The sequence below is a fragment of the Canis aureus genome, chromosome 5 (assembly GCF_053574225.1).
Source record: "Canis aureus isolate CA01 chromosome 5, VMU_Caureus_v.1.0, whole genome shotgun sequence".
NCBI classification, from domain to species: Eukaryota; Metazoa; Chordata; class Mammalia; order Carnivora; family Canidae; genus Canis; species Canis aureus.
The window spans coordinates 25,238,415-25,257,722 of record NC_135615.1 but is presented as its reverse complement, the minus strand read 5'-3'; the positions used below and the strand labels follow the sequence as shown (position 1 = coordinate 25,257,722).

The 19,308-nt window shown below is 45.5% G+C and overlaps 1 protein-coding gene and 1 long non-coding RNA gene across 5 annotated transcripts in view; one reads left to right on the top strand and one right to left on the bottom strand.

The window, feature by feature from the left end:
* Positions 1–2,499: 2,499 nt before the first annotated feature.
* Positions 2,500–17,173, bottom strand: LOC144313851 (uncharacterized). Its single transcript, XR_013379453.1, has 5 exons — positions 16,216–17,173; positions 14,956–15,064; positions 6,885–7,101; positions 6,322–6,385; positions 2,500–3,987 (listed from the first exon to the last, which is right to left on the bottom strand). It is a non-coding gene; the product is annotated as an uncharacterized LOC144313851 (long non-coding RNA).
* The window catches only part of PROSER2 (proline and serine rich 2), a 40,348-nt gene continuing 30,106 nt past the window's right edge, over positions 9,067–19,308 (top strand). The window contains exons 1-2 of one of the 4 annotated variants that reach the window (XM_077897237.1): positions 9,189–9,277; positions 16,201–16,409. The gene's annotated coding sequence lies outside the window, so the exon portion shown is untranslated. Of the gene's footprint in view, positions 9,116–9,188; positions 9,278–9,312; positions 9,361–16,200; positions 16,410–19,308 lie in introns of those variants that run through there. The other 3 variants (XM_077897239.1, XM_077897236.1, XM_077897240.1) reach the window with 3 other exon arrangements.

Sequence of the window (19,308 nt, the reverse complement as noted above, 5' to 3'; positions counted from 1 at the left end):
CTGTTCTCTGCGAAATTCTCACCTCAAACCGACGAGCAGAACATCAGGGATCAAGACCGGTGGGGTTTAACAACCTCTCTAAGAGTTTTGGTTATAAAACCGGTCTCATTTTTGTTTTTAAGATTCAGTTCTAATGATCACAAACAACAACAAACAGAAAGCAAGTAGGGCTGGTGGGGATGTGAAGAAATTCTCATGGGTGCGTGGCTGGTGGGAATGTGCGATGGCGCAGCCACTGTGGAAAGCAATATGGCGGCTGCTCAAAAGGTCAAAAGTAGAATCACCATATGATTCAGCAATTCCATTTCTGGGTGAAGGCCAAAAACCATTTGAAGCAGATGCTTGGGCAGATACTAGTGCACCCACGTTCACTGCGGCCTTATTCACAATAGCCAAAAGGTAGAAGCAACCCAAGGGTCTACAGACAGATGGACAAATAAACAGAAAGTGGTGTATCCATACAATGGAATATTATTCAGTCTTAAGAAAGAAGGGATTTCGGGCAGGCCCAGTGGCGCAGCGGTTTAGTGCCGCCTGCAGCCCAGGGTGTGATCCTGGAGATCCTGGATCGAGTCCCACGTCAGGCTCTCTGCATGGTGCCTGCTTCTCCCTCTGCCTGTGTCTCTGCCTCTCTCTCTCTCTCTCTCTCTCTGCGTCTCTATGAATAAATAAATAAAATCTTAAAAAAATAAAAAAAATTAAAAAAAAAAAGAAAGAAGGGATTTCTAATATAGGGTACAACACGACTGAACTTAAAAACTAGTGAAAGAAGCCAGACAAAAAAGACAAACATAGGGCAGCCCTGGTGGCCCAGTGGTTTGGCACATCCTTCAGCCCAGGGCATGATCCTGGAGACCCAGGATGGAGTCCCACATCGCAGTCCCTGTGGGGAGCCTGCTTTTCCCTCTGCCTGTGTCTCTGCCTCTCTCTCTGTCTCTCTCATGAATAAATAAATAAAACCTTTTTTTTTTTTTTTATAAAGACATATTTTTCCATGTATATGAGGTACCTAGAATAGGCAAGTTCAGAGACAGAAAGAATGGTGGTTGCCAGAGGCTGGGGGAGGGCGGAATAGGGAGTTCGTGTTTAGTGGGGGACAAAGTTTCAGCTTGGGAAGATGAAAAAGTCCTGGAGATGGACGGTGGTGCTGGTTGTACAGCACTGTGAATGTACTTAACGCCACAAAATTGTACATTTAAAAAGGATTCAAACGATGGATTTAAAAATAAAATGAAATGATAAATTTTATGTTATGTATATTTTACCACAATAAAAAAAATTTTTTTTGAAAGATTTAGTCCCAGGCATTTAAAAACTTCCATCTCAAACTCAATTGCCTGGCTTACTGGCCCCCTGGCAGGCATCTTACCCTGTGTCTGCCTCTCAGATAATTTCTGCATTCCTTGAGGTAGAGCCTCAGAAACTCAAAGGTCCCCTTTCCATACACTTTGAGGGACCTGGAGATCCGGGGTGGATGGGGCTGCCCCAACTGCCCCGTCTAGTCTCCTAGGTCACTGCGTTCTGGGCCTTCAAACCGCCATATAGGGACCCCTCCTGTGAAATCCCAGCCTGGGAGCTGGCACGAGTCTTCCAAGCCTGTCCAAACCTCAGTGGGAAAGAGAGACTGTGCCATGCTCCTCGAATCTTGCTATGACCTTGCCCCACTCAGCTCCCTGTGGCCTGGGGGTAATGGAGGGTCTACACCTTAGCAAGAGTTCATATCCCCATCTTGCTGAACTCTAATCCTTTGGAGCATGTGCGTGAGCTGGGAGTGGGGCAGAGAGAGGGAGAAAGGAGAGAGAGAGAGAGAGAGAGAATCTTAAGCAGCCTCCATACCCAGTGCAGAGTCAGATGGGGGCTTGACCTCATGACCTGACCTGAAACCAAGAATCGGGCACTTAACCAACTGAGCCACCCGGGTGCCCCTTGAACTCCAATCTTCATGAGTGAGTGTCTTAGGATTCTCTCCAATGCTTGGCTGTGAGAATTAGAGGAACCCTTCTCCTTTGAGCTAAGCAGAATTCTAAGGTCTCCTTGGCGTCACATCCTTATACAATCCTCTCCCCCTTGAGTATCCGTGGGACCCACGAACATGATGGTAAGTCACCTCTGTGATCATGTGGCAAAGGGATTTTGTAGATAACTAGAAGAGAGATTTCCCCGGGTGGAGACAAAAGGAATAGGTCTCCCCTCATCTCCCATCCCCAACAGAGGGCAGAGAACAGCCTCCCACCATGAATACCAACCGCACCTCCACAAAGCTTAGGAACCTCCAGCCTCTTCTTAGTTTGGAAGTGGGGGAGGCAGCTGTTGGTCGGGGGCTGGGGGGCAGTTGGGATTTGTCGACTGTCAGTAAATCCTGAGGAGATAGTTCTTGCTTAGTTTCTGGTGATGTCTCGAATTTGGAATGTAAGAGGTGGCGGGTACTGTGAACCCTCCATAGCAACTTTTAGGACAACAGGAAACACATCCCACAACATTCTATTACTCACGGTGAATGGTAGCGTGTGGTGCGATTTCCCTTTTCTTTTCCTGTTGTGATTCTCCATAGGAAGAGGTTTTGTTTTTGTTTTGTTTTGTTTTTAAATCCTATTTAACAATCTGGAAATTGAAATAAAATATTTATTTTAAGCTTATCAAAGGATTGCCAGTAAGGATCCCCCCATCCTCCCCTCCACCAATATTGCAACTTGGAAATGCAAATGGGACTCTAGTGCCTGGGAGGCTGGTAATGCCCAGGCGGTCCTGATGGGAATGGAGTTGGTGCGTCATCGTCATCATCATTGTCATCTATAAACCTACTGGCCAGACCTCCAGGATTTCACAGTCCCCGACTTAGTGGTCACACATCCTGCTGGGTGACTCCTTTATCATCACTCTGGCTACAACACAGAGCTTTGAGCTCCTTCACAATTCAGGGAATTAACCTCTTCAAGTTCAGGGTCAGATGAAAGAGGAAGTTCTAACTTGGGTCAGGGTGGAATTGTATTTAAAAAGTCAGCCCTCAAACTTAGCCATCTGGTATAATGAAATATTTTAACTGAAATGGGTCTACGAAAATTCAACGTAGTGGAAAAGTAACCAACTACACAAACACAGTACTCCTCCCACTGTACTCATCTGTCCTTCCGAATGTGGTACCTTCTCCGTCTGGGACACCAACTGGACCAAGTCCCACTAGGTCCTGCTCTTCTCTGATACTCACCTGAGGCAGGTGTCGGCCCCTCTTCTAATCTCCTGACACCAAAAGCACCCAGGGGGAAGCAGGGAGTTAGTGAAGATTTTGTGGGAAGAGGGCGAGGGTTACCACCAGAAGCTTCCTAAGACTCTCCTTGAAAAGTCCTTCCCTTAGTAGCTGTCCCACCACCACCACCACCAGTAATGCCTCCTATCTCTGCGGGTGGGAAAAGGTAGTTTATCTCACTATTGTTTTAATTTACAGAATCACTCAGATTCTATCTGTGGATTAACAGACTGTTCGAGATTAACCATTTGATCACCTGAGTCTGTCTGGGTCTCCCCAACCCCCACCCCCCCATGGACTGTAATTCCGTGCAGGCAGGGGCTTTATCTATGCTGTTCACTGGTGTACTCCTCGACCTCCCCATAGCAGCGCTTGCCACAGAAGAGCCAGCGAAGAATTTCTGGATGAAGGATGAATGAATGGGTGCCATACACCCTCGTTCCCCGTCTGGACCTCCCCCACTGGCAGGTCCTAAAGCTTGCCTGCTCGGCACTCTTGTCCACCAGGGATCTCCTGGAGACTCGCTTCTCTTCCAGAATGCTTACCATTAAATCGGACGAAAAACGTGTTTACTATGTTCTTCTATATTTGTTCCTTCTACATGTTTCTCCTTCAAAATACTGCCCTCAGATACAGACACCATCTACTTGCTTTCAGGAAGTATGAAACCACCCCACTACATTTTTTTCCTAGTCTTCCTCTAAACGTGTCACCAAAAAACCTCCAGGTCATAAGTTCTTCATCTGCAGAAGTAGAATGGTTATAAATTATAAAATGGTATTATAAATCTAGATTCTATAATTAATATTCATTAATATGTAATTAATATAATAAAGTTATATAATTATGAAAACAAATTATAAAAAGTAAGAGTATTTTTTTAAAAATTATTTCTTTTTTAAATCGACAAACTTCACTAGGAAATCATCCTTGAAGTACGTCAATGTCCTTTTCCTCCGTCATCTCTCAAGTATTTACTGACTGATATAAGCCAGGCTCAACGCTATGCACATTGGCATTTACTGTCTCATATAGAAATACAATTTTTGCTAGTTTTTGTTGATGCATAAAAGTAATATAGAGTCACAACAGAAAATTTGGAACATACACAATACCAAAAAAAAAAAGAATCATATAATCAGAGTCAGAAACACGAACCGCCATCAATTTGACAGATTTCTAATTTTTCCATACATATATGCATTTTCCATGTATGTGGAAATACAGGTATTTTCCATGAAATAATGATTTACATACAATTCTGTACTGTTCTTTTTCTCCCCTTAACCATATATTTAGATATTTTCTTGTGGACACTAAAAATTCCTCATTTCAAAAAGCTGCATGATAGTTTATTTCTAATTTTGGATGCTTTATTCGTTTCTAATTTTCTGACATTATAAAAAGGAGACGGTATATATCTTTATGCACAAGTCTTTGTGCCTGTTTCTGACTATTTCTATAGAATCCTTAGATATAGAATTATAGGATCAAAGTGTATAAACAATTTTAAAGCTGGGAAATATTTTTATAAAATTGCTTTCTGGTTAAGTTATGTCAATTTATGCTCCCACTAATAGTACATAAAATTTCCCATTTCATTGCATTCCTGTCAGTATTGAATATTAGAATTTTAGAAAATATTTTCTGATATATATATATACATATATATATACTGTATTATTTTAAATTTTTACTCTTTCAATTACTAGGTAGTTCAGACACTTTAAATATAACACACAGGGAGAGAGCTAATTACTAATCATTTTTGAGGAAATTTTTCCCTTAAGTTATTAATGTTTCTTATCAACTTAAGGGTATTCTTGTATTGAGGATAAGGTTAACTGCCAGATTTGTTATGCAGAGTTCTTTTTGTTGTTGTTATTTTGTTGTTGTTGTTGTTGTTATGCAGAGTTCTGTAGGGTTTTTTTCTTTTCTTTGCAAATTTTGTTCACAATATTTTTAGTTGTCAGGATCTAAAATTTTTATGAAATCTAGTTCAACGGTCACTTCATCTACGATTTTTCCATTTCTTCTCTCCCCTCATCTTGAGGTCACACAAATATTTGCCTAAGTTTTCTCCTAGTTCTAAAATTCTTTAATGTATCTGAGTTTTGTTTTAGCATATAAGGAAAGGCAAGAGCTTTCTTTACATTGAATATTTTTTTCAAATTACTAGTTTTCTCAGGCCTATTTATTGAGAATCTGCCCCTTTTTCATTTATTTTAGATGACTCTCATCACATCTTAAAGTTTACACAATGTCAACGCTATCTTTTTCTGGATTACTGATTCCATTCTATTACCTATGTCACTCAATATCTGTTACTGTTCTATTATGACACTTTTAAATTATGATGGTCTTGGGGATCCCCGGGTCGCTAAGCAGTTCAAGTGCCTGCCTTTGCCCCAGGATGTGATCCTGGAGACCCGGGATTGAGTCCCATGTCGGGCTCCCTGCATAGAGCCTGCTTCTCCCTCTGCCTGTGTCTCTGCCCCCCTCTCTCTCTATGTCTATCATGAATAAATAAATAAATCTTTAAAAATAAATAAAAATAAGTAAATTATGGTCTTGTACTATGCTCCAATCAAAAACAGCACAAATTATCATATTTTTCTATATTTTCACAATTTTCTTAACTCTTCTCATCTGCCATTTATTCAAATGAACGTTAAAATAATTTTGTTTTAGGGGGCACCTGGGGTGGCTCAGTCGGTTAAGCATCTGCCTTCAGCTCAGGTCATGATCTCAGGGTCCTGGGATCAAGCCCTGTGTCAGGCTCCCTGCTCAGCTGGGAATCCGCTTGTCCCCTGCTCCTGCTCCCTCTCCCTCTCCCTCTCCCTTTCTTTCTCTCTCAAGTAAATAAATAAAAAATAATAATTTTATTTTAGCCTCCCAGGGTAGAGGTTAGTAGCCTCATTGTACAAATGAGGAACTGCATCTCAAGAAACATAAGCAGCTCAAAATCGCACATCTGAGTGGAAGAGGCATAAGGTAAAATCCTTTCTTTTGACATCTCCTCTTTCAGCTCTACAAGGCTATCATGTTTTGGTAAAGAAAACAGGAAAATTACTAACCCTTCTTTCCTGTGTGCCTCCTCTAGTGGCCCTCACAGATACTGCAGTTTCTCCAGCCAGTGTTCTACGGTAATTATTTTTATAAAACAAACACGTATGTTTAGCTTAATTTTTTTTAGTTTAAAGTTTTTAATTTACACAAAGCTTGTAATAACATTTGTCTCATATTTGAGGGGTCATGTACCGCCAGGATTTTCTTAACAAAGAGCAGCCTCAGAAGACATTTATTAAAAACCCCAGTGACTATAAAGTAAAATTTTGTAAATTCCATGGGTTTTAAAGGAATAACAATAGTAGATACAAAGACCCTCCAGATGTTTCTTTGTTCTTTTTTTTCCTCCCTTGACGTCATCTAGTACTTTCATGCATAACTATTTTTAAATCACCCCTCTAACCCTTTTCTTGTTTTCTTACCTCCCTTCCTATTGTTCTAGTCTCTTTGTGTTATTCAGTGAGCACAAAGGTGCCTAGACAGGGGTGCAGTGGGGACCGGAAGCCAGCCTGTATTCGGGTTGTCACTCTGGGTCCCTGGCTAATCCACACCAGCCCAGAGGAAGGTTCACCTGTTTGTAATCCCCACAGAGCTCCGGGGTGTGAGACACCTGGTTGAAACCTGTCTCATTTTCTTCCTGGTTCATTCTTTGTCTGTTTTTTGGTGGTGGTGGTGGTGGTGGTGGTGGTGGTGGTGTTTGGAGGTCATTTGTTTGCTTGTCTTTTTCTTTTCTCCTTCTTCCTTCCTAATTCCTTCCATCCATTTCTTCCTTCTTACCTCTTCTTCACCTGTCAGAAAAGATACTGAGTAAAATTTAACTTTTACACAAAAGATACCGTGTGACTCAGAAATTTTAAGTAAACTTTAAAAATTAATTACACGTCATGAAAACCCAACCAAGCCAAAAGCGCATTATTAAAAAGAAAAAAAAAATTCTGAGAAGCCCTTGACAAAACATCTTTTTCTTTACCTGAAATCCTTAAAGACAAGGGTTGCTTATTTTACCTCCCTCACCCACGGGTGTTTAATACTCTTTAACTTGTAGTAAGCCCATTCATGCTAAATGCATTAGTATATAACACAATATGGGACACAATTTGGGAATAAAAAAAACATAAACAGCGGAAAGCTTAGACCATTATTCATGGAGGATTAAGGACTGACAGTATTGATTCTTTCCTGGATTTGGTTCAGAAAGAGAGGGATAATAATACTGGCCTAATTAACTAGCTTGTTGGGTAGATTAAAGTGCTTTGTAAACATTAATTAAAGATGCAGGGAGTTGGATGAGGCCAGCGTGTTATTAGCGCAAAAGAGGTCTCCCTCCTTTCATCAGGTATGTCTTCCTGGGGAAATGAGCTAAGGACTAAGGTATTGGGGCTCAGCCCAGAGCACCGCCCGTGACTGTCCTTCCCTGCTGCCAACCACTTCCTTCCTCAGTTTTCTGTAAATGGGGACATGCCACACATGGCATGTTGGGGGCACACTGCACATGGCACGTTGGGGACACACCGCACATGGCGTTGGGGAGACACACAGCACATGTATGTTGGGGGGACACATGGCACATGGCACGTTGGGGGGACACATGGCACATGCAGGTTGGGGGGACACACGAGCACATGGCACATTGGGGGGACACATGGCACATGGCACGCTGGGGGGACACACGGCCCACGCACGTTGGGGTACAGGCGTTGCAATGCCTGCCAGCCGAGTCCCCCCAAGCCCCGTGACCCCGGCCTCCTCCCTGCTTCCCTCCAGCGCCGCCCCGAGGAGGCGCCGGCGCCAGCGGCTCCCGCTCCCGGCCGACAGCCCGACAGCCTTCCAACAACCCGGCTCGGCATCTCCAGCGCGCCCAGCAGGCTCGGCTGGCAGGAGTGGCAGGAGCTTCGCGGCGGCCCCGACCGCGGTTTCGCTCCCGGGCTCGGGCCGCGGGCTCCGTGAAGTCGTGGGCCTGTGAACGGCCTTCTCCGAGGCCGACAGCAATTCCGTCCTCGGGAGTTGGCATCACTCGACATGAAATAACCTCTCCAAGCTGAGGGCCCCCGGGGCTGCTGGGGGACGAGCCCCGCCTCCCGCGGAGCTGCAGACGCACCCCCTGCTGCTGCGCCGCGCGCGGGTGGCTCGGCCCGGGGCGCGGTCCGCCTCCGAGACCCGCGGGCCTGGCCAGGCGGCGGCGGGCGGGCCTGTCCCTTTATTTTAGTTTGTTTAGTTTAGTTTAGTTTAGTTTAGTTTAGTTTAGTTTAGTTTAGTTTAGTTTATTCATGAGAGACACAGAGAGAGGCAGAGACACAGGCAGAGGGAGAAGCAGGCTCCATGCAGGGAGCCCGACGTGGGACTCGATTCCGGGTCTCCAGGATCATGCCCTGGGCTGCAATGCGGCGCTAAACCGCTGCGCCACCCGGGGATCCCCGGCCTGTCCCTTTACATGCCCGGGGCACGCGCTGTGCTTTTTAGGGGGCTGAGCCCCGGGGTGGGGGGGAGCGCGCGGGAGGGCGGCGAGTGGGGGAGGAGGGCGCGCGGCGGCGGCGGTGAGCGCAGCGGGCGGGGGTGAGCGCGCGGGTGGGGGTGAGCGCGCAGCGGGCGAGGGTGAGCGCGCGGGCGGGGGTGAGCGCGCGGGTGGGTGTGAGCGCGCAGCGGGCGGGGGAGAGCGCGCGGGCGGGGGTGAGCGCGCGGGTGGGTGTGAGCGCGCAGCGGGCGGGGGTGAGCGCGCGGGTGGGTGTGAGCGCGCAGCGGGCGGGGGTGAGCGCGCGGGTGGGTGTGAGCGCGCAGCGGGCGGGGGTGAGCGCGCGGGCGGAGGTGAGCGCAGCGGGCGGGGGTGAGCGCAGCGGGCGGGGGTGAGCGCGCAGCGGCGGGCATGAGCGCGCGGGCGGCCCGGGCAGCAGGCGGCGCGAGGGCTCCGGGTCGCGCACTGCGCGTGGGCACCTGCGGCCCCCGGGGCGCGGCGGGGGCTCCGTCCAGGTGAGTAGGGACTCTCGGGTCCCCGACGGGGTCGGAGCGGCGGGCGGGCGCCCTGGCAGCGGGGGGCCTCGCCTGGCACGTCGGTGAGCGCCCGCGTCTGCAGAGGGCAGACGGAGGCTCGGGCTCGGGCTCGGGCTCGGGCTCGGGCTGGGCGGGCGGACCCCGAGGGCGCCCCCTCTGCCTGCGGCGGCCCGGGCTGCGCGCCCCTCGCTCCTCCGCCGCGCCCCGGCCTCCCCGAGCTCAGGCAAGACGCGCAGCTCCCTTCACCCGCGGGGGAGCCCGGCGCCTCCTTAGTGGGTTCGGGGTTTCGCGTGCGCCCCAGGTCGGGGAGGGCGTGGGGGGCCGCGGCGCTTTTCGGCCGGGAGGTTGGCCTGCTGGGGGGTGAGAGGTGTCCGAGGTGCGTGTGTGACTCCGGGCGCAGGGGCTTGCGGGGTGCCCCGTGCCCCCGACACCTTCCCCGGGCGCGCGGCCCCTCCCCGGAGTCGGCGGAGACTCGTCGCCCGCGTCGCCGCCGCGGCCCTCGGGTCCCGGAGTCCGGGGAGCCTGTCCCGGAGCCACCTGTTCCACTCGCGTCCCGTGCAAGGTGACCCTGGATTTTCGTCCCCACCCCCGACCACGGCAGGTAGCCGGATCAGGTGGGAGTGCCCGGGACCCGCCGTGAGCGAGTCGGGGGCCGGGAGGGATGTAAAAGGGAGAAGAAACAGTGGCCCGTGCGATGCAGTTTAACAAAAGGCAATACAATAAATTCCAGTATTTCTCCAAGGCTTTGAAAGTTTCCCAGTATTGTTTTACGGAGTCTAAATTTAAGCATCGGACTTTTTTTTTTTTTTTTTTTTTTTAAACCGCAGGAACTAACCTCAGAAAATTCTTAACTCTTTGCCAGGCAGGATAGTTGGTATAGAGTACAAAACTTAGCAGTGAGTAAAGGAAAGTAATTTTTTTTGGTGCCTCTCCCCCTCCCGACCACCCTTCCAAAGAGAGTAAAACAAACGTTCAGATCTGTTGCAGGGAGAAAAGTCCTTCTGGCTCCAATTTTAATGGAGAACTTTTTTTTTTCTTTAAATCTGTATTTCTGAAAGATACAGAAATACCAAGCCAGGTGTCAGTGTAAACTTGAGAAAGATGCTCACGGGAGAAAGGTTTATTAAAGACACGTTTCTACCGTTTTTCTTTCTTTCTTTCTTTCTTTCTTTCTTTCTTTCTTTCTTTCTTTCTTTCTTTCTTTCTTTCTTTCTTTCTTTCTTCACAGCATACTTGGGACCCATGCACTAAAAAGTTAGCCCTCAAATTCCATGCCTGAATGTTAGAGATTGTTTTTCTAGGTGGAGGAGGTATTTTCGTTCATGAGGCCAATGTGGAAATACAAACAAATGCCTTGTTTACTTGGGATTGGGTGGGAAGGACGGAAGTTGTCTAAAATCTCTCCTGCCAAACTTGACGGTGTATGTATGGAATCCAGTGCGTTTTCTTGCCCAGGCCAATAATAGGCACTTTTAAGTGACTGGATAGATTCCTTGGTAGCAGGGTTTCAAATGAGCTTTTCTTTGAAAATTTTGGACGCTGATCATCTAAAAGTAACACATTTTCTGTGTTACTCAAAATCAGAGCAACATTGGCTAGTAATCATTTCGAGAAGGTTGGGAAGATGAGACCTGCTCTTGAGAAGATGTGGGTGTGTCAGGCCCCGTGACGGCCCCCCTTGCCTACGTTAGTGCGGGCACGGAGCGCTGGTTACTTCATGCAGGGGTTTTGGAGACTCCCCACCTTCACCATGCCGAGTACTGAGTTCATCTTTGGGCACACAGACGTATCTAGATAACAGCCATATGGCCCAAACTGATTAAAAGCAGATCAAGTGAGCTTTCAATGGGAGCTGAAGACACACCTGGCCCCGGTTCCAAAGTTCTCAGACACCTAAGGAGTCTGTGGTTGGCACCCTGTGTTGATTCTAAAGATCATCTCAAATAACTAACTACGCGAGGTAGAGTGGAGCCTTGAAGCCTAAAGGGAGCAAGGTGAAAGGTTCGGGTGGAGCCGAGCTAAGAACAGGGGAGCCTCTGGAAGAGAAGTTCAGGTGCCTCTTATCTACATGATTGTGGGACAGCCGCCAGGGGCACGGAGGCCACTCAGGGGTAGGTGCCAGGGAATCCTAGGAGCATCCCAGAACTTGAGCTCTTTGCTTTGCTCAAGGGCAGCATTGCATTTCAGTTTCCATCGGCTTCGTAGCTGCCTGCGTGCTCTCGGGAGGATGAGTCCGCCGCCCTGGCCCTGCTGCACCGCAGCTCGTCCGTCCCTCTTGAATCTTCGAGGGACTCTGCTGGCCCTTGCAGAGAAGCCTCTGTCCACAGAGGCTCTGGCACAGCCGGGTCAGTAGAGTGGAATCACTGCTGGTAGCCCCTGTCCGTGGAGAGCCAGCAAAAGGCTGTGCCTCTCAATGAATGCCCTTGTCCCCACCCCCCACCCCACCTCCTCCCAGGCTCGCAGCACCAGTATTGAAACCTATTTTAAGAAAGTAGGTGCTGGGTTTACAATCCATGCAGTCAGGATTGGCGGCAGAGGAATGTGGAGAGCAGAACATTCCACCTTGTTGGAGAGAGCTGTGATAGCGCCTTATGAATGCAGATCTTCAGGCTGGATATTTCTAAAGAGCTAGCAGTGCGAAGACTCGAATCTTTTTTAAAATCGGAGCAAAACATATAACTTCAAAGTTGTCATTTTAAGTGGATAAGTCAGTGGCATTAAGTACACTCACATCCTATGTGTTAGAGAAGGCTTTAATTTTTTTTTTTTTTTCCTGTAGAGGTCCGCAGATACCCATTCCATGACCCTTACTAATTGAATTATTCTTCACTAACTTTGTGTCTGCTTAACAGGCCAGTAATTGAGAGAGGTACAGATGGTCCCCCACTTGATGATGTGTAGACTTTCCAGTGGTGCGAGAAAGTGATAGGCATTCAGTAGAAACTGTCCTGGGGATTTTGAAGTTGGATCTTGTCCTGGTTCAGTCCTCTCTCGATGCTGGGCAGTGAGCCAGAGCTTCCAGGCCGCCAGCGACCACAAGGGACCACCCGTCCCGACACCCATCCTGCACCCATCCCGCTGGATTAGAGGATTTTGCCCAACTGTAGGCTAATATGAGTGTTGTGGGTACATTTAAGGTAGGCTAGATAGGTTATGTGTATGAAATGCATTTTCAACCTAATATGGACTCATCGGGATGACACCCTATGAGATAAATCAAGGAAGATCTGTATATGGAAACATAACACTATCATGGGGGATTTGTCACTCTCTCCTTGTATTTTGAGCTAGAAAATATCCTGAGACACTGTGTATTGAAACTTTGTATGTGAATATGTAACAGTGCACAGCACGTTTGTAAATTTATATTGGTAGCTACACAGGGTCTAATAGGAATTGAACTTTTTACTATTACATACTTTCATCTATTTAATCTCTTTTCCCTGATGTAATATAGCCAGAAGCGGTCTTTTCATTGTTGCTGTTGTGGATCTTGGCTTGATTTTTTTTTTTTTCCTATCACTTTTATTTTCTTTTAAGTCTTTACTGGGGTATAATTGACATTCAGTAAACTGCACATATTTAAAGTGTTTTTTTTTTAAAAAAAAAAAAAAAAAAAAAAAGGAAAAAGGACATTCACAATGTTGTGCAACCATCACCACTATCTGGTTCCAGAAGTTTTTCATCACCCTGAAGGGAAACCCCATTCCCATTAAGGAGTCACTCTCCATTTCCTCGACTCCAGCCTCCTACTCCAGCCTCTGGCAACCACTAATCTGCTTTCTTTCTCTATGGATTTCTCTGTTCTGGGTATTGCATATAAATGGAATCATACAGTATGGTGACTGGCTTCTTTCACTTAGCAGTGCTCTCAGGATTCATCTGGGGGTGCCTGGGCGGCCCAGTTGCTTGAGCCTCTGCCTTCAGCTCAGGTCATGACCTCGGATGGGGTGGGGGAAGGGGGGGCCTGCTTCTCCCTCTCCCTCTACTCCTCCCCGCTATTTGTGCTTTCTCTCTCTCTTTCTCTCAAATAAATAAAATCTTTTTTTTAAAGGATTCATCCATGTGATAGCATGCATCAGTATTTCATCGCTTTTTATTTATTTGTTTTAAAATACTTTATTTATTTGAGACAGAGAGAGAGCGAGAGAGAGCACAAGTGGGGGCAGGGGGGTGCAGACGCCCCTGAGCAGGAAGCCCAATGCGGGGCTCCATCCCAGGACCCTGAGATCATGACCTGAGCAGAAGGCAGACGCTTCACCCCACGGAGCCACAGCTCAGTCCCTTTTTTAAAGTCCCTGAATAATATTTCCTCAATAGACCACAATTTGCTTACCCATTTATCAGTTCATAGACATTTGTGTTGTTTCTACCTTTCGGCTGTTGTGAGTAGTGCTGCTATGAACATCCATGTACAAGTTTTTGTTTGAACACTTGTTTTAAATTTGGGGGTCTTAGGGAGGCACGGGTGGCTCAGTGGTTTGGCGCCTGCCTTCGGCCCAGAGCGTGATCCTGGAGACCCAGGATCGAGTCCCCCGTTGGGCTCCCTGCATGGAGCCTGCTTCTCCCTCTGCCTGTGTCTCTGCCTCTCTCTCTCTGTGTCTCTCATGAATAAATAAATAAAATCTTTGAAAAAACATAAAAAATAAAAAAATAAATTTGGGGGTCTATACCTAAGAGCAGAATTCCTGAGTAACACAGCAATGCTATATATAACCCACCAAGGAATCACCAGACTGTTTGCCAGAGCAGCTGCACTATTTTACATTCTCGCCAGCCATGTATAGAGGGTTCCAGCTTCTCCACATCCCGCCAACACTTGTTATTGTCTGTATGCATGTGTGTGTGCGTTTAAATTGCCATCCTAGTGGGCATGAAGTGGTATCTCACTGTGGTTTTGATTAGGGTTTCCCTCGTGACTAATCATGTTGAACATCGTTTCAAGTGCTTGTTAGCCACTTAGAGGGCTTCTTTGGAGAAATATCTATTCAAGCACTTGATTCTCTTCTGTGTTAGCTTTTATGTTGCCAAAATCCTGCATGGGAGTGAGAGTAGTTATTTTTATAGGGCTTGGTTTGTACGATGTTCCTTTTCAAACCTTCATTCTGTTGTTTTGGGGGTTTTTCCTCTGCTTTCTTTTTCAGGCTTCTGCTGCTCCTCCTAGGAGACTAATTGTCTGACTAGTGCTTTGAAATATTTAATATTCTTCCTATGTTAGTTATTGTTCCAAAGGCCTGGGTTGTTCCTTTGTTCATTCAGCAATATTTGTAGACTGGCCACCTGCATTGCACTTTTGCACTGAGCCAGTCATTGGGAATACAAACATACCAGTCCGTATATGCTTCTCTTTTTGATGTCTGCAGATACCTTTTTTTTTTTTTTTTTAATTAACAGATTAGGAGAGCCTGGCATAAGGAAAAAGAGCAGCCCTCAGCTGGGAGGTGAGGGAGGCTGCCCCATGTTTCATTGGGTTCACCACTTTGTGTTTCTAGAACCTGGTTTCCTGGTCTGTGAAAGTTGCGGTAGGACTAAATGACTTCTAGGCCCCTCAGACCTTGAAACTGAAGATTACAAATTAAGGATTCACACGAGCTTTCTTTTACACACCGAAATCTGTGAGTGTACTTAAAATAGTTTGTGTTGCACAGTTTACTTACAAGAACTGTCTTGTGGGGAGAAAAATGATGCTTGTGCTCTTTTGCACTGGACTACCCAGCTGAGTTTGGTCGATTGCTTCCTTCCAAGCTGGTGCACTTGGGTTTTTTTCTGGAAAGATTCAGAGGATTTGAAGAGCTTTAGTGAGCATTTAAGTTCCTACCATGGCGGGCACAAAGGAATGTAGAGATAGGTAAGGTGTGGTCCTTGCCTTTGAAAAATTCATGGTCCCATGAAGGAGATAGAGTAAATGTTCATAGCAGAGGCCCATTGCTCTCTTTTGGGAGGAGAAGACAGAGATATTCTTTTCCTTCAGGACATCAGAACATGTAAGGGAGAATGTAACGTTGGAGCTGGGTCAACAGGGGGAAGATACTGGAAAATCAGAGTGGTACAATTGTGGCTGTGGTTTGAATGCTGAATTGCTTAGCCTTGTATCTGGGGGCATTAACCATGGAAGGCTTGTCGGTTGGGTTATGACAGCAGGTCTTGTGTTCTGGCTTTACTGTGAAGTAGACTTTTGTATACACAGGGAGTAGCTTGACATTGAACAAGATGTTCAGGGTTGAGGAAGGGAGGATAGAAATAGGAGATAAGATGGTGCAAGCAAGGGCATGGCATTGAAAATGTCAAATGTCAAAGAGATGGTGCAAGAAGAGTTTTAAAAAGCGTTATTCTAGGGGCACCTGGGTGGCTCAGGGTTGAGTGTCTGCCTTTGGCTCAGATCGTGATCCCAGGGTCCTGGGATAGAGTCCCTCATTGGGCTTCCCATGGGGAGCCCACTTCTCCCTCTGCCTATGTCTCTGACTCTCTCTGTGTCTCTCATGAATAAATAAAATAAAATAAAATATTTTTTTAAAAAGTTGGATGCTTAACAGACTGGGCCACTCAGGCGCCCCTCCTATTGTGATTTTAGAGGTGTCTTCTGGGGAAAAAACATTTCTGTATTAACATGTAGTAAAATCATACTTAAACCACAATTTCATTTTAAGGATTTTTTGTCCCCATGACTATTTATCAATTCTATTCCAGGAACATTAGGTTAGCCATATAAAATTACTGATATTCAGCTATTTTTGGCCTACACAAATAACAACTTCATATGATTCAATCTAATAATTGTGGGCTGCTTGTTAGACCCTTCCCTTTTCAACCATTGTTAGAACGTAGTCAGCAAACTGGAAAACTCACATAAAAACACAGTGCCTTTAAATACTGTGTTTCTTAGCTAATTCCCATTTTTCCAGGATGAAAGTCCTTACCGATGGTGTTGCCAGGAGGTGTCTAGGAAGAGTCTGGGGAGAAGAAGGCAGCCTCTCTATATACATCCACAGAAGGAGGGCTCCCAAAGGCCTTGGGAGATGGGGCTAAAGATCCAGTACAGTGGGTTGACCAGCAGGATGTCTTGTGTGAGCTTTGCTCCCCCTGACTTGGATCTAAATCTGTTCAACATGAGGTAAGATATATCAATCAGATCACTTCCAATCTAACCAGGTGTTATAAATGCCAATATTAGATGAACATACTCTCTACCTCACCTTTACTTTCGTTGTGAGGATCAAAGAAACAGCTTTTCTTTTGAGCTTCTCAGAAAGAAATCATATTATTTAATAATAAGGCATAATTATTAGTTCTAAGTAAAAAGTATGACATTTTGTCTCACTATTGTAGCATGCAGTGGGTGCTCTGGGAATATTTGCTGAATAAATTCAGAGAAAGCACACAAGCTTGTTTAACAAAAGTAAAAGTTGAGTGGAGATTTTCTTTTCTTTTTTTAATTTCCTAAAGAATCCAGAAATCCAGAAATATGCAATAAGCATATAGAATGTCAATTTTTTTTTTGATGAGCTAAGAATTAAATTTGAGGTGTCCATCTTGGTATATATTTCACCAGATAGAACTAGATTTTGCTCCTGTCAGTGCTTTTCTGTTTGCTTCCTCGTGTTGCAGGGGTCATTCCATTTTATAACAAGGAACTCACCTGGAATCTAGTCAAGGTTATTTTCAGGTGAGGTTTCACTTTAGGGAAATCCAATTTCGGGATCCCTGGGTGGCGCAGCGGTTTGGCGCCTGCCTTTGGCCCAGGGCACGATCCTGGAGACCCGGGATCGAATCCCACGTCGGGCTCCCGGTGCATGGAGCCTGCTTCTCCCTCTGCCTGTGTCTCTGCCTCTCTCTCTCTCTCTGTGTGTGTGACTATCATAAATAAAATAATAATAATAAAAATTTAAAAAAAAAAAAAAAAAAAGAAATCCAATTTCCACATCTTCTGTTCAGTGATAGGAAACGGATAACAGGAGACTTCTTTCCTTAGGGCCTGTTAGCCCAGCCTCGCTAGGTGAGGCCTCTGCTGTGAACTTGTTTGCTTACGTGTGGGTGCATCATTTACTCTCATGTGCTTTGTGGCCCTAAGTAAATTACCATCTCCTATAAATAGCTGAAACTATTCACAATTGAGACAATCTTGGTTTTTGACATCGTTCAGAAAGAGCTTTTCAAAAGAAAAAAAAAAGTCTAAATGAAAGCATGGTAATTGTTCTGGGGAAGTAAAATTACTAGCCTTTAAAATGTGTAATTGTATTTAATACCCTTGAGTGCCAGTTAGAGTTTAAGGTCCTAAATTCTTACAGAAGACATTTCAGTGGTAAGGTCGGGGGGGAAAACCCAATCAGAGAAAAAACAAAAAGTCATGTATAAGGGATGCTAAACCATTGGCTGCATTAACATTTTAAAATTCCAGAACAAAACTAAGTTTCAAACTCCCAGCACCAACCAGTTCCTACCTGAAAAGGACTTTCCTCTGATCTTCAGGGCTGGGGTCCAGTTGTCATTTTCCAGTTGGCTCAGTGAGTGTTTTTTGGAAGCTTTCTTGCCTTTCCAAGGTTTTTGTTTTCTTGACGTTGAGAAAGAGCCTACAATAAAGAATAGTCACTACATATTTATTTTACTTCAGCTGTTTGTTAGAGGCTTACTTTTTAAGTTAATCTTGGGCATGGATTACACCCATAGATGTACACATGCATGCATTTACACTGATATTTATTACATGTTAATATTGGGAAGCATTACCGGTTTGGTGCGTCTGATGTATTTATTGGGGCTGAGTTTTTAATAGATCATAATTTGTGAAGCTAAGTGAAGCATCTCCTCCATGACTGTATTTAATGTGACTTCCCCTGTGTGCCCCATTTGCCCTTGATTGAAATATATTGGTTGTGAGAGTAATTTCTTCTAAATTTGACTGCTTTGGTCTATGGCTATGATAGGGGGATAAAGGATGGTCACCCCAGTGAAATTAGTGTGTTTGACAGGACTCATATATGTTGAAGCTTTTCTTTTAGATCAAAGGTCTATTGGAAGGATACTCTAATTTAAAAGATAATAATAAGATGGTTTTAAAATTTAAATGTTGCTAAGTACTGAAGAGTCCGTCTCTGTTTTGTGACAAATGTTTTCCAAAGTCCTGTGGCTATATTGGAAAAAAAGAGAGAGAGAGAGAGAGAGAGAGAGAGCTCTGCCCACAAGGAGCTTGCAGTCTAATTGAAGAAAAACGATTCCTTGCAGGGTTTTAACGTTCTGAGGCGACTGGCTTGCATCAGAGTGACAAAGATTGTGGGATGTCGTCCACCAGTGGTGAAATAGACCCCATAGTGGTGAAGGAGTGAGTGGATAGGTCAGTGATGAGCAACATCAGGAAGCAAGATTTGAGGTTTGGTTGAGTTTTTGAGCGAGGCTTTGGAGGAGAGCCACAGGGGAGGCCGTCAACACCCGGCCCATGATTACGCAGAGTATTAAGCAGACCAGGCTGGATAAAAGGGTTTATATTGTGGAAAACAGGCTGGAAGAGATACGGTGAGGCGGGGTTCTAGAGACACCTTAATGCCCTGTGTTCTTACAGATAGGAGGACCTTTGGCAGTAAAACTGGGGAGACAGAAACTGTGCCAGCTCTCCCAGGCCTGTGGTAGCACAAGTAACCCTGGATCTTGAGAAGGTTCTTTCTGTCCTGGCGATTCACTGGTGAATGTCGGACTCTGTATTCATTTTGTTATTTTTTTTAAGTTTTTATTTATTTATTTGAAAGAGAGAGTACGTGTGTGTGAGCGAGAGGGAGAATCTGAAGCAGACTCCGCACTGAGCACAGAACCTCTGACGTGGGACTCAATCCCACAACCGCAAGATCAGGACCTGAGCTGAAACCAAGAGTCGGATGCTTAATCAACTGAGCCACCCAGGCGCCACTTATTTATTTATTTATTTATTTATTTATTTATTTATTTATTTATTTATTTTATTTTATTTTATTTTATTTTATTTTATTTTATTTTATTTTATTTATTTATTCATGAGAGACAGA